Genomic DNA, 11,732 nt, shown 5'->3' on the forward strand with positions numbered 1-11,732 from the left:
AGAGGGGCCGTCGGAGCCACAGGGCTGCTCCCAGTTGCCTTGGGAGACTCCAGCATCAAACTGGAGACGGGAGGAGGAGGACGGCGGCGGGCAGGGTTGCTGCAGCAAAGGCGCGGCGGTGGGAAGGACCTGGGCAGAGGGGAGCGCCGTGCCTGCAGCCCTCTGTGTGTGTGTGTGTGTGTGTGTATCCGTGTGTCCGTCTGTCTCCAGTGCAGCTCCGTGCTGGGAGCTCGCTGGTGGGTACTGGCAGGGAGGGGGTGGGGCTGGTCCCAGACAGTGACCTGCAGTTGAGTGGAAGCAGGCTTTTTCCATCAAACTCTGCCTGGATACCACACACAGAGCCCAAGTGTCAGTTTACTGCCCTGAGCCCGGCTCCTTTTCCCTAAGCTCCCCAGTAATTAGACAAAGAAAACCTAAATTAACTGAACAGGCGTCGACAGCTTCCTCCAGATCACCACTGCTACGTACATGGGAATGTGTCCGAAAAGGGCTTGATTGTACCTGAGAATCAGCTAAGAAAAACACTGCCAAGTCCGGCAAGGTTTTCTACAAATTTTTAATAGAAAGAAAAAAAAAAAAGACTTCTCTGCCAATAGATCGTGCTCACCTTTCCTGGGGCATCGGTTTAAATAGTTCCCGTTGTAAATTAAGAACAAAACCCCCCACAAAAACACATATCTTTTATTTTTCTCGGAGGGGCGGGGAGGAGGCTGACGTGCGATTCCCGGTCTCGTTGCAACGACCGATGGGGAATATTTTAAGAAAACCCGTGCTTTTGTGCGTAAACATCCTTCCCTGCTGTAGGTCGGCGGGCGAGCGTCCTTCGTCGCCTTCCGCGGCGGGCCGTCCGGCTGCAAATCACGGCTGTCCCACTCGCGGGTGGCATCCCCGAGCCACTGCGGCCAGCGTCGGGAGGCTGAAGGCATTAAATACCCGCCGGTGCAGGGGGGAAGAGGGCTGTAGATGGCTCTGACCTGGCCACCTCTCAGACAGCCCGCCTTGCTCCGTGCTGTAGCGGCGGGGTGGCAAGGGGCATTTAATTCCCAGGCAGATGTCACGGTTTAGGGGGATGTCGGTGTTTTGCCACGGGGCAAACCCGCACGGACAATGTACCAAAACCCGAGGGAAGAGAGCAAATGTCTGCGGTCATCTCCACGCTGCCCTGACAAGGGAATCGGGGCTCACACGCTGGGTCATCTCCCTCCTACCTGCTAGAAACGTCCTCTTCTCCACAGACGATTGTTTTAAACATAGCATTAAGAAGTCTCCAAGACATGGTACTGAGGCCTTAAAAGATGGTTTGAAGTGCCTCTGATTAAACAGAAGTGCATTTGCTGTTTGGTGGAGATGTTTATTTTGGTTGGTGTATCCATTTCTGAGCTGATCCCAGCTTTGGAGCACAACTGGTTTGTTTTACCAGAGCATACGGAAATTAAACTTTTTGGCAGATTTGGTTACTCAGATGTTGTTCTATAATCATCGTTTTTATTCTAGGAAATCTCTTCATTATTGCGGTTTCAGTTTCATGTTCATAACACTGTCCCCTCTGCTTCGTGGGCTAAATGAAATAGCGTAGACTAAACCAGTTAAGAAAATGGGAGACAAATATGAAAGACAAATGTTTACGGTTATCTTGGAGTCCTCGCATTTTTTTTTTTTTTGGTTCTTCTTCTGCTCCCCCCCCCATTTTTATTTTTTAACTGCGTGCTTGAGGCTCTTTCCCCTGCTCTGAGGTCCTGCAGATGAGAAGCGTTTTTCCAATTAAACCCGAGACTGAAACTTAAACAAATCCCCGCAGTATTGTAAAAGTGCCTTTCCTTAAGCCCCGGAGGATTTTCCTCCGACTGTCAGTTTCAGGGTGCCTGGGCTTAGCTCTCGATCCACGGCGGCTGACGGCGATGCGCCGCCGCATGGGGGACATGCGGGCGTTTTTACCGAGCGGGAGGAGCCCACCGGCCGCAGGCGAGCTCCCGGCAACCGGGAACCGGTCCCGGAGGCACCGGGAGCCCTCCCGGGACGGGACCGGCCCCGAGGCGGCGGGAGGACGCCGGGCGGAGGGGACAGAGAGGCCGGGATGGGAAGGGGCTGGCAGCGGTCCTGCCCCGTCCTTTGTGCTGCTCCCGGGACCTCTTGACTTCTCGGGACCTCTGGCAGTAGCCGTGCGATCCCAGTGTTTGTTTGGAGAGTTTTTTTTTTTTTTTTTCCCTGTTTTCCTCCACCCCCCTCCCCTTCTTTGCGTACGCAAAGAGGAGCAGGCGTGACTCTTTTTATAGATGGCTCCCTGCAGGCTGCCGTCGGGACCCTTTTTCCCAGCTCCCGCTGAAGAGCTGGGGGTCTCTCTCCTTTCCGGAGGCTGAAGGAAAAGGAAGAGGGTCTCGGCATCCCGTGGTTGGGGTTGAAGCATCCCAGGTCGGGGGAGCACCTCCCGTCCCCAGGGCAGGCAAGGACCTTCAGAGCAAAGAGCGGGGGCCTACCTCTCCTTGCGGGGGAAAATATTAATAACAATACTAAAAGAAATAGAAAAGAGCAAATTAACCACAAAACCAGCCCAGCCCCAATAGCATCAGCCAAGGTGCTCAGTGCCCAGAGCGGGCACCGCTCTCGTAGCATTTTGCAGGGGTTACCTGGGGGATCGCCTCGTAGCTTTGGCTGGCTTCCCATTAATATACCTTAGGAATTTTTTTAGCAGTGTGTGGATGTGAGGGGAGCTAAGCCCAGATCGGGACACCTCCATGAAGGTAGTGGTCGCGAATTAGTAGGGCACCTTTCTCTTTCCTCCCCGGTCCGGGGCGGCTTTGCTCAGTGCCTGAGGAAGGAGAGAAAGGCCAGGCGAGAAACAAGGTTTGGGCGAGAAGCCAGGCGAAGAGCAGCATCTATTCGCCTTTGGGGAAGGGTTTTTCAGGGGGAAAGCGGCCTCAGCAGGTGGGAGAAGAGGTCCTCCTCAGTGCACGGGAGCCCTGCAACCCTCCCGGGCAGCCGCCTCTCGGGCTGCAGGCTCCATCCGGCGCCCCTCGTTGCTTTCCCCGAGGTCCCAGCCTTGCTGGGGGCACCCTGGCAGCCCCCCCGGCCGGGCTCCGAGGGATGGAGGAAGCAGGTAACGGGGGTGTTGCAAGGGAGAGCTCCGCTCCGCCGCCAAGAACAGCGTCGGGTTTGCAAGTGTCACCCCCGAGTACTTCCACCAAGTCTTTGTGTGGGTAGGCTTGGCTTTTCCTATGCCCGGTGAGAAAGGTAAAGATTTCATCCCCTCCCAGCTCTGCACAGCTCCCACTGAACTTCCCGGAGCATCAAAATAAACCCCCTACAGTGGTCAGGATATAGGTCACCTCTTTAAAAGGAAACACAACCCTTCCAAAAATATAAAACATCTTTGACGTGGAAAAAGAAAAAAAAAAAAAGGCAAAACAAAACTCTTTTGTCTCCGAGCATCCTCTGCGGGTGTAAATAAAACGTGACGGGAGCGGGGTAAAATAAGAAGCGGAAAGTTTGGAGACCGGCGCAGGTATCTGCGTTCCTGCAGGCTGTAGGGAAAGCTGTAGGATCCCGCTCCGCATACCCCACTGACAGCCGCGAGTAAGGGCAAAACAGGGTTTGGCCCGAGATCCGAGCGCGCGGTAACTTTTTTTTTTTTTTTTTTTGCCTGGCTTCTCACCCGCCCGGGTTTACATTCCGATCAAATGAGATTTCTGACTTTACACATTGTCAATAATTTTCATGCGTGCTCCGACCTTAATTACTTTCCATACCATTTGGAGCAAACCGTTTGGCCGCGGCGAGCGAGCCAGCGGTGACCCCAAACCCCTGCATCCCTCCCTACATCCCCCCCCCCCCCCGCTCTGTCCCGGACCCCAGCCCCAAAAACTTCCCCATCCTGTCCCCATGTCCCCATCCCGCAGGAACCCGGGGGAGCCGCCGTGCCGTGCCGTGCCGTGCCGTGCCAGAGCGGGGAGGCTGGCTGGGAAAAAGGATCCAGCATCGGAGGGTGCTCGCCTATGAATTTCGGGGAAGGCCCTAATCAGGAGCAGGTTTCCCTGCTCGCTCCCGCTCCCCGCCTTCCCTCCACCCTAGCCCCCCTCTTTCGTGAGAGAGGTTTTCATTAATTTCTAAGTAAAGCCCGTAAAACATAACGACCCACTCAAAGGTAGGGCCGGGTTACCGAGTGCCGGATTATGACATGATTTACGAACAGAGGTTGGAAAAAAGTAATAATCCGAGCTCGCACCTAAGGACCGAGCCTGCCAAACGCGGGCACGGACTCTGCGGCCACCTCCTCACTCATTAGGGCCACTCCGAGGTGGCGGGGGCAGGAAACCCGAAAGCCCCTTTTACATCTTTTTTTTTTTTTTTTTTTTTTGGTGTGTGCTTTTAGGGGCTCTATGTGTCCCCTTCTCCCCCCGCACACACCTCTTTACACCGGTGCCTCCAAAGCCTTGGGTCTGCTAGGGTCCCCCACCGGATCAAAGGGGAAGGGGGGCGATGGTGCCTCCGGGGTCCCCCCCGCACACACTCCCAGCGCCCTTTCTCTCTCTCCCTCCTCCATCCGGGAGGCTTTTATTGATGAGCTGCCTCCGAGCCCCCGCACGAAATGTCCCTGAAGGGTTTAGACAATTCATCAGCCATCACTTTCGGTATCTGCTTCCTCCCTTTCAAATACAATCCTCGCACACCACGCTAGGAGGGGAGGGGAGCATACTTGGGACCAGAACAGCTACATAATCAACGTCAAAATGATACCACTGACCTTTCGGAAACACGGAGTCCGGGCCAAAAAACCCTCCGAATGATTAACTTTTTTTTTTTTTTGATTATTATTATTTTTTTAACTTCCACTGACAGAGTATATACACACCGTTATTGCTTGCTTTCCCAAACTCATTAGGACATTGCGGAATAGCAGATCCATCTCTTCCTCTACAGCGGAGGGGGGAAACACCAAAAAAAAAAAAAAAAAAGAAAAGGACCCAAATCCATACCCAAATCCATGTAGAGGGAGAGGTTTCTTAACGAAGCCCCTCGCAGGCTGCCCCCTCGGCGGGGGTGGCTCTGGGAGCCGCAGTGCCGCCGGGCGGCAGGGGGGGGACCGGGGCCGCCGGGACCCCCTCCTCGCGGCGGGGAGCCCCCCGTGCCGCCGGCCCGGCCTCTCCGCTGGGTGGCGCTGGGCTCCTGGAAATGGGGGCCCCGGCACGGCCCCACCTGCCGGGACAGCACGGCCCCGGCACCCCCGCAGCGACACCCCCGGGCTCTCGGCTTCGCCCCCAGCGCGCACCTTGCTGCCACGGGCCGGGAGCTGCTCGCTTGTAAACCCTCTCGGGTTGGTTTTTCTCTCTTGGAAAGGAAGAAGGACCCCCCCCCCCTCCCCGACCTCGATGATTTTCAAGGCCCCCTTGTTTGTCTCTCGTGTCATCCCTGCTGATAAGGCCAGCCATGCCCGCTTCTTGCCACGGAAATAAATCCCCCGGCAGTCAGGGGCCAGGCGGGGACTGAGCACTCGTAAGCAAAAACTCTCGCCTGGGATTTGTCCCAGGGCAGGGTAACAGCCTCTGCTTCCAAAGACCTGCGATGCCTTTGGAACACGAGGTTGACACCACACTTAGGTTATGAGTTCGTATTTATTAAATACTTGGAGGAGGGCTTTTATTGTTTGGAAGAGGAGAGGAAGGCTGAGAGTTGTTCCAGGATCCAGGGCCGCGTGGCCCTAAATAACCCCGCTGTTCTCGGGCTGGGGACCGGAGAGAAGTGCCCGGATTTATCCTTCCCCCAAGGGGAACCGTCTGGGGGCCAAAAACGCAGCGCGGACATCCCCTTAGGAGATGCTCTGACCCACGGAGCCCCGCGGTGCCGGCAGCCTCGGAACCCCCCGGAGCCTCCCCGGGGCAGCCTCTTGAGGGGCACCGGGGAAGATCCAAAGAAGTGGCCGGCACGGGGACGAAGGGGTTTTGCTCCTCCTCTCCCGCAGAAACAGCCCGCCGATACGGCTGTGTTACAGATGCAAAGCACGGAATCTCATCAAGCACTAGATACGGTTATATCCTTTTCACTTCCTTGTTTTCAACTGCCAGAAAAACAAAAATGCAAATAGCAGAAGAGAATGGTTTAGAGAAAGAGCGTTTCCTTTTCCTTTTCCTTTTCCTTTTCCTTTTCCTTTTCCTTTTCCTTTTCCTTTTCCTTTTCCTTTTCCTTTTCCTTTTCCATTTCCTTTTCCTTTTCCTTTTCCTTTTCTTTTCCTTTTCCTTTTCCTTTTCCTTTTCCTTTTCCTTTTCCTTTTCCTTTTCCTTTTCCTTTTCCTTTTCCTTTTCCTTTTCCTTTTCTTTTTCCTTTTCCTTTTCCTTTTCCTTTTCCTTTTCCTTTTCCTTTCCCTTTCCCTTTCCCTTCCCTTTCCCTTTCCCTTTCCCTTTCCCTTTCAGTCTCCTCCTTCTCCTTCTCCTTCTCCTTCTCCTTCTCCTTCTCCTTCTCCTTCTCCTTCTCCTTCTCCTTCTCCTTCTCCTTCTCCTTCTCCTTCTCCTTCTCCTTCTCCTTCTCCTTCTCCTTCTCCTTCTCCTTCTCCTTCTCCTTCTCCTTCTCCTTCTCCTTCTCCTTCTCCTTCTCCTTCTCCTTTTCTCCTTTTCTCCTTTTCTCCTTCTCCTTCTCTTTCTCCTTCTCCTTCTCCTTCTCCTTCTCCTTCTCCTTCTCCTTCTCCTTCTCCTTCTCCTTCTCCTTCTCCTTCTCCTTCTCCTTCTCCTTCTCCTTCTCCTTCTCCTTCTCCTTCTCCTTCTCCTTCTCCTTCTCCTCCTGCTCATTCTCCTTCCTTCCCCTTTCCCTTTGCTTTCCCTTTTCCTTTTCCTTTCCATTTGCCTTTTTCCCTTCGCCTTTTCACTTTTGCTTTTTCTCCTTTCTTCCTTTATTCTTCTCTCTTCTCTCCTTCTTCTCCTTTCTCCTTTCTTTCTCCTTTCTCCTTTCAAGCAAGTTCTTGTGCTTCCCCTTGTTCTCCCATGTTCTTCTCCATGCAAAAATATTACCATCTTCTTCCCACCCTGAGAACACTATACTGTCTTTGCTATTGCACATGAAGATGTTTGCCTTTCCTTGAGCCAGTGCCTGCAGTAGCAGGACAAGGCAGCACTCTTCCAGCTCACAATTTAGCAGGTGGGCTGCATTGAGCACTTTTTCTCAGACCTGTCTTTGCCCCCACTTGCAGCAATGCTGGTAAAAGGGGGGGAGTGGGGTGGGTAAAGTGACACCACAGTGGCGCTGTCTGTGGGCTGGGATTTTTGGCTGCTAGGTAAGAAAGGAGTCCAGAAAGGAGTGGAGACCTGCAAGGGCAAGGCACAGTTACTGGAGTGGGGAGCAATGATGCTGTGAGAGAGAGAAAGACTAGTGCGTGGAGCTGGGATAGTTGTGGGCTCCTCTCTGCAGGTTTCTCCCCTTATTACTGTTGGAGACTGCAGAGGATGAAGATTGACCCTCCCAGAAGCAAAGCAGGATCTGCATCAGAAGGGAACTGCTGTGGATTCAGACAGGTGTCAAGGAGGACATCCTTAGATGTGCTGGTTGAGGAATGCATCAGGCTGAGCGGCCAGCAGACCCCAGGGTGGGGGGATTGCTCTCATGGGCAGTCCTGGCCCCATCTACAGCTGTCACCCTAGACATGGCTCTGAAATCCAGTAATATGCATGAAAGATGCTGAGTCAACACATTAACGTTACAGGAGCTTACAGCTCTTTGGATCTTGTCACAGCACTTCCCAAGCTGTGTCTAAGGACCAAGACACATGCTCTGTAATCTCTGCATAGAAGGATGCCTTTCCTGCTAGGTGTACGTCCAGTCACTGAACAGTGAGGCTGGAATGTGCAGCAGGGATCTGCAGATGCTCTTGCAGTACAACAAACAATAACCAGTTAGAGATACAGTGCAGAGGCTGTGAGCCAGCCACCTCCATCCTACTTCCCCTTTCCCAGAGGATCTGCATGGGAACTGTGCTGTGCACTTTCACAGGGTGGAGGTGATGTCTGGTAAGACATTAGCTAAAGGGTCAGAGTCCCATCTAATGGGTGGGACAATGTGGTATCCACCTAATGGCTAATCATGCATCTGATTACCTCCAACGATCAGGTGCTGTGGTTTGGAGGCTCTAAAGACACCTGGGAGAGAGCAGAAAAAGAAATGAAACAACGGCCATGGAGTGGGTGAGAGGCAGGGGCTTCCCAAGGGGAAAGCAGCAACTCTCCTGTGCCATGTGGTGCATAGGATATCATGTCCTGCATGTACTCACACAAATCCTACTGTTACTTTAATTAGGCTTTTTTCTCTGCTCCTCTTCCTGTTCTCTTAAGAAAAAGAAAAAAAGCATGTGGGCCTTAATGGAGAAGGAGCTTATTGTTTTAAGAGAAAATATCACATCTTTTCCCCTCCAAATTGAGTCTGACTGCAAACTTACCCTGAGAAACGCTAGACCCAGGAGGACGTGCCCTTTTCTCCAGGATAGAAGAATGCTAGTGGAGAAACTGATTGGAAGATTAAGCTTCTGCCAAAGTTGTCCTGCCAATAACTAATTTATTCTCCAATGAATAACTTATTCCAACTCCTGAAATCTGCAGCATGAATCCAAGGGGAAATCTGGCTCAAAGGAAGTAGCAGGTTCAGCCTCTGAGCTCCACATAAAAAATATGAATCTGATGCTGGGGGTGGAGGCCTTTAGAAGTCTGAGCCCTTGTAGTGCTCTGGACCATTCATCTCACTGAGACATCCGAGTGTAAAACTGACCAGCAGTGATATCCAGATTATTTGTATGCCTGGATTATGTCCCAGTGGCTATCTTTCTTTTCAACCTGTCTCCAGTTTTATCCCAAAGTTATTTCTTCTCTGAGGTTGGACCCAGCCTGGTGAAGTGGTGTGTTTTGAGCCAAAAGTTAGGAAAAACAGGCTTATTACCAGCTACTTAGATTCTAAATCAGAAATAGACTTTTTTTATACATATAGGTACAGATATATATGTTTACGCACACATACATCCTTTATTTATTTCTCTTTACATTTTCACACATATAACAAACACACACACATGTATGCAACACATATGTAAAATATTTATATAAACTAGTGCCACATACAATGATTTTTCTTGCCCTGGTGTTTCCTCACCTGAGGCTTCTTTGGGTCTAGCAGAGTCCATACACATTTTATTGCCATCAGTGGCAGTCAAGTTGCATTTTCAGTATCCTGAGGGCCACAGGGTGACAAACACAGATGAAATCTCTGCCAACCCATTTTGAAAATGTTAGTTAGGCCTGTGCTAGGTCTAATATAACTACATTTGTATTGGCAGAATTGATGCATTGGTGATTTCTGTTACACGTAGAAAGGATGTGGCAGTGTAAGGAGCACTCATGTAGAGCCTGTGGTTTACAGGGTCAGAGGGATGTGAGAGGAACTTAACTGAGTTTTGTGGCTGGTCACATTACCCATGCATACTGCTGCCTTTTGGGACTTCTAATGCGTGTTGTGATAGGCACAGGGAAATTCCCAGTTTGGGAGGATTTCTGCCAACATGATATTTATAATTTGCTGCTGTCTGAGTGGATCACTACGCACCCTAAACTCCTGGTGAGTTACCTACTGCCCTGGTTAGATCTGTTGAGGAAGCACACACAGCAGAGGAAGGAAGGAGGGGAGCCTGAAAGACTGAGCTGAGTGAGCTCACCAAAGTGGCTGTAGAGAGAGTAAGGAAAGGTGTAAGAACTTACGTGACAAAAGAAGCCCATGTTAAACCTAAATCTCAGTTCTAAATCCAGAGCAATCTTGCTGGGCAGGATAATAGGATTATTTCTTATCCTGTTGGCCTTGATTTTCCACTCACTTCCGCTGCTATAAACAAGGAGTAATTCAGCTAAGTTAATGAAATTATGTCAGTGTAAGTCTGGTGTACAGAGCTTATTGAATGCAAGGGAACTTTTAGTGTGAACATGAGTAAAAGCAGGAAAAAGGCTTAAAGCTATCCCCCATTTTGCACATTATTTATATAGCAGAATTAATCAGTAGTAATATCTCAGTGCTATTGGAACAATGCAGACGCATTGAAAAAAGTGGAAGTGGTGCAGTTATTTTTGGTCTCGTGCCATTGGGTGCAGTCCATTTCTGCGGCCGTGAGCTGGTTCCCCATGAAACCACAATGAGAGGGTGTTCGATTGGCCTTGCTGTCAGGAGCTGGGGTGGAGTTTGAAGTAGCTGACAAGTGCATTAGAAAAAATAAATAAAACTGGAATGCTTGGGAAGTTAACTCAGTCGGAGCTAGAAAATCGTTTGGGCTGCTGTGAGAAGGAATATTTGAGAAAGTGCTTCAGTAGGAAAATGCTTGGATTGGCTAGTAATCCCCAATGCTGAGCACATTTTCCTACATTTTTGTAATTATATTATTTCCAGCTACTGTGGGACAAATGACAAACAACACCTGGCCACAAAACCTTTCCAGAGTGATGGAAAAATCACTATAGCAGCAATTAAAACACTTACAGCTGAAGAATAAAACAGCATGCAGCAATTGAGGGAAACAGAGCACACCACACTGAACAGATTTTTCCCCAATTTTAAATATAAATATAAAGTGCCAGTCTCAGTTGTATGAACCAGAGTAACTGCTTTCTTAGGGAGTTCCTGTAGACCTATCCTGACCCAGCAAAGTCAGCAGCGTTTTTGTCTCAAGTGTTGGCTGGACCTGGATAAAACATGATGTCTCCACAATTCTTCTGATGAAAAAACATCAGTAGAAAAAATTATATTTCAATAAATATTTCACCATTTTTGACAAAACATCTTTAGATTTAAACAGCTGAAAATATATTTGTTTGTTTTCACTTTTAGTTCTTCACCCCCTGCCTTTTTCTTGATCTTGGGGGAAATGGGAAATGGTAATAGGGCAGTGAAAATTGTTTCCTGTTTGTCCTCTGAACACCTTATGCATATGCTTTATTTATAGGTTTACCCAGATAACTCCTGAATAAAACTAAAGACACCACTCTTGTCCCTGTGCATATATATAATTGTAGACCCAACACATATGAAGAAACATGGGTGGATATTTACTACTCAAGCCATATGATTTTTTCTTGGTTTACACGGAACCGTTTAAAAGATCTGTTCAATAGCTGAGGTGTATACACCAGTAGAATGATTACCTTTAAACTTTTGAAACCATATTTCAGCAACAATTTCCTTGTCTACAACTTTACAAGGCTGTAAATAGCCCCTGTGTGCATAATGAATTCTGACATCATAGGCCAGGGCTCTTACACACAGCAGGTTTTCCAGAACTTTTATTAGCAAGTTACACCTTGAGGCGAAACTAAACCCCCCAACTTTCTATTATAAATGTTACAATAAAATGTTCCTTTGAGTTTTCCTAGTGCTCAGAGTTCCTCCTTTCTTCCCGTTCCAAGTCATTCTTTCTGTAGAGTATACGAATTTGATACAGTCAGATTACACGGAAAGTGTGTTTTGTTGCAGACATATTGGATATTAGGTATTGTTACAAGGTGTTTTTTTATGGCTAGGCTTGCAGGACCAACATAACAAGGTGATAAAGAACAAGATTTCTTGCTCTTGCAACACTGTACTGGTGACTCTTGCCATTCCTATGTTTTGATTTTATTTTTCCAAGAGTAACGAAGCTCCAGTATGTTATCATTGAGGATTGGGAGGAGAAAGAGTCAAAAAGACTTTTCTAAAGATGGAGGAGATACAGGCAGAGATAGACTTGCAATGAA

Source organism: Anser brachyrhynchus (assembly GCF_964034855.1).
Source record: "Anser brachyrhynchus genome assembly, chromosome: 2".
NCBI classification, from domain to species: domain Eukaryota; kingdom Metazoa; phylum Chordata; class Aves; order Anseriformes; family Anatidae; genus Anser; species Anser brachyrhynchus.